This window comes from Triticum dicoccoides, chromosome 5B (assembly GCF_002162155.2).
Source record: "Triticum dicoccoides isolate Atlit2015 ecotype Zavitan chromosome 5B, WEW_v2.0, whole genome shotgun sequence".
In the NCBI taxonomy this organism is placed as follows: Eukaryota; Viridiplantae; Streptophyta; class Magnoliopsida; order Poales; family Poaceae; genus Triticum; species Triticum dicoccoides.
The window spans coordinates 388,319,789-388,323,564 of NC_041389.1; the positions used below are offsets into that span (position 1 = coordinate 388,319,789).

At 45.3% G+C, this 3,776-nt stretch overlaps 1 pseudogene; it reads right to left on the reverse strand.

Annotated features, from left to right (window-relative positions):
• Nucleotides 1-1,441: 1,441 nt before the first annotated feature.
• Nucleotides 1,442-2,453, reverse strand: LOC119309562 (annotated as a pseudogene).
• Nucleotides 2,454-3,776: the final 1,323 nt, after the last annotated feature.

Consider the following 3,776-nt stretch of genomic DNA (forward strand, 5'->3'; position numbering starts at 1 on the left):
AGTATTTAACTCTGTCACATTACAAACCAAAGGTGGATTAGTGTTCACGCCCCTGATGACACAACTATTGCCATTGCTGTTCACGAGAGCCATCCTGATGGCCAAGTTCAGGAGCTAACCTCCCAGGACCACAGTCACACGGGATACCCTTTTGTACACGACACAATCTATTCCGGCTCAGCAGATACAAAATTTGAAAATACAAACACCTAGTTTCAAAACTCCAGACCTGACTGCAACATGTCATGGAACCAAGTTGCCTCTTGGCACCTGGCAGACAGCTCGGACCAAGTTGTATGGACCCTAGGGGGAAAGAAGAGATTCACAACCAAATCCATGTATGAATACTTGGAAAGGAATCTAGCTGGATGCAACTACAAGTGGATTTGGAAGGCTAAAATTCCACTTAAAATCCAAATTTTCCTTTGGCAGTTGTTCCAAGATGCTATCCTAACTAGGGATATCATGAAGCGGAGATGTTGGGCTGGTAACCCGAAATGCTCCTTTTGTAAGGATAGAGAGACTTCCCAGCATTTGTTCTTTACGTGCCCTGTAGCTAGAGTGGTTTGGAGGACAGTGGGTTGTGTCTTGGGTACTGATAAATGCCCAAACAATATTTGGCAGTTCTTCTCCTGGTGTTACATGTTTTTACCTGATGGTGAAAGATTCTACACTTTCGGTTTAGCAGCCGTTTGTTGGGCAATCTGGAATTGTCGCAACCAAGCTACCTTTGAACAGAAAAAGCTTAAAAACCCCTTTGCTTTGAGTTTTTCAGCATGTGGCTTCATGTCTTATTGGGCAGGGATGATGAAAGAAGAAGATCGGGCGATGATGGAATGGGGTTCCAAGATGCTGAAGGCCAGCACTGCAGCCATGATGAGGATCTGTGCGGCGCCGGGCGAGAAGACACTGAACTGATGGGAGATCTTGGTGTGCGCTTTGTAGTTGGAAAAGACTGGACCCCGTTGTCACATCAAATTGTTTTTGCTGCTCCTGCGTGGGCATAATCGTGTCGCTCCTGCGTGAGCTCTGCTGGCGTCTCCTCTGATCTATGTTCTGTCTGAGGTTTGTTGAGTACAGTACTTTGGTGTCTATGGGTTTTCGCCCCACGGCAGGCTGCTCGATGACGAGTGCCTGTAGTGGGTTTCCCATAGATGCGTTGGACTCGTGTCCCCCTTTCTAGTTTCCTGGGTAGTAGTAGCTTGAACCAGAACTCTTTGTATTTCCGTTATGTCAAAGTAATGGAAAGGGGTGATGCCCGGTTCAAAAAAAAACTTAAAATGCTTCAAATGGTTTTGATGCCGGCTACAACTGACAGACAGCTAGGGTATTTGCTTCAGTGAATTTAATTAGTGAACCCACAAGCTCACATGGTTTTAATAACGAATGCAACATTTTTTTCACCTTGCCACTTAATATGCACGCTGGGATTTAGCTTCCACTAGAAACCTGCGGAAAATGTTGGTTCTGAATCAAGACTCTGGACTAAGACGTGCTCACACAACAAAGTACTAAATGGAATTATCACAAAGTCGAACTCACAACCAAACTCTTGCCCATTATCCAGCATTGTCACCTTGTACAACACCTTGCGCCATTTCTTCTCCACAACTTGCATTGTACAACTTGTTCTTCTCCACCTCCTCCACCTGGTAAGTGCCACACTCATATAAGATATGCCCAAATTATTCGTACATAGCTCTCATGTATATCTTGCTTGCATGACACTCGATCGCCCAGTTTGCTCTCACCAACAGTCTCCCCTGCAAGGATTGGCAATCTATCTCAGTAGAATCATCGTAGCTAAGCAATAAGCAAAAGCTATACCGAAAAATTCTCCATGATGTGACTAAGTTAAAAACCACTTACTACAATTATAGTCCTCTTCTCTTCGTAGTTTTCCTCCGATTCCCTATCGAACTGTAGCATCATGTATTTCTTCACAAACATGTGCATTGGACATGCAGGAGGAACGTAATTCTTCAACATGTGGTGAGCGCTTTCACTCTTCTGGGTGCTGGTCATCTTAGCGCAAAACACACCTTTGAAATAAGGCTTCGCCCACTTGTGACGTATCTTGTACAATTGAGTCATATAGGGGTGCATATGTAGCTTGTATGTCTGTACTCATATCTTCAAACACTCTTCAAACTCTTCTATAGTCAGCATGTGATGGACTACCTTATGGAATTCCGCACAGAATTCACTCTTCTTGTACAACAGTTCTAGTATCTCCATTGTCTTGCTCAAAACGTGCCACTAACACCACATGTGTGCCGTATCTAGCATCATGGTCTTAATAGCAAGTTCCATGCCTTTGTTCTGGTCTGCAAAACATAAAAAACACAGATTCAAAACGTGCTGCCACCAAGCAAAAAAAACGACCATTCACAAAAAATCTCTTCATCTTGCAACATACCTATCAGAATTGTTCTTGGGTGGACCCCTCCCATCATCCGTAGGAACTCAGAGAATGCGCACTAGAACCTTTCTTCTGTTTCATCATGGACAAGAACACCAGCCAAAATCACACTCTGGAAATGGTTATTCACTCCCACAAAAAGTCCGAAGGGCATATCATACAGCTTGGTCCAGTAAGTTGTGTCAAATGTGACGATGTCACCAAAGAAGTTGTATTGTAGCCGGCTGCTCCCGTTCACCCACATCAGGTTCTTTATACGCCCCTCGTTGTCAGACTGCACCCGGTAAGTGAAATGTGTATCTTTCGAACCTAACTCTGCAAACACTTCCATTGTCTTCCTCACGTCATTTTCTGCTTGTTCTTTACTCAATTTCCCACACAAATTCTTCAGTGATCGCTTTGTGCACGACACCTTTTCAATTGGATGAAAAGGCTCCCTATGATGATGTACACCTTTCCCAGGTTGGCATTGTTCTGTCTGAGTTGCTTAACGAGGTCCTTACTGTACAGATCAATGTGCTTATGCAACAGCCAATGGTCTCCCCGCAATTCGGTGACAAAGAATGTTTGTGCTTCTCTCTGTGTTCTGCAATGTACCACCCGTTATATTCTGTCCTCAGTAACCTTATCAAGGCTGGGCATTCACATCTGCATGACCATGTGTTGTCTACTACAGCTTTCCCTGCAAAAAGCACAACAAACGACGAATGAAATAGCTAAAAAAATACTGCATCGAAATGAATAGGCCAAACAGTGGACATAAAAAAAAGGTAACGAGAGTCACTAACCGCGCATCCACACACTATCTCTTGCATGCATTTCGTTGTTTCGACATTTAACCTACTCTTCGCATATCTTATACCAAAATCTTCCTCCCAAGAATATATGTTGAAGAAATTGTACGCTTCTCCTAATAAGTCAAAACTTGTTCCTGGGTCAGGCATAATTGCACTCTCCGAAGGATTCTCAGCAAAACCACCGATAGCTTTCTCAAGAGCCGTCACCCTCGATGGGTGTCGGAGTAATGGGCCACGGGTAGGCCAACCCTAGTCCTAGAACCTTTCAAGACATCGGGGCAGGCTGCGCCCCGCGAGTCCCAAAGGCAACACAAGACAAGCCGAGTCCAAGAGGCGACTCTAGATAAAGCTGAGTCCAAGAGGCGACTCCACATAACGCCGAGTCCCAGAGGCGACCCCAAGATAGGCCGAGTCCCAGAGGCGGCTCTAAGAGAAGCCGGCTATGAAGAGCCGGCCAGTGATTCTATCCGTCACCTACCCTCGCCATGATAGGCGAGGCGCGGTATGGCCGTCACCCCTGCTTACAAGGGGCTGGCATGGCTACAGTGTGCCGTATC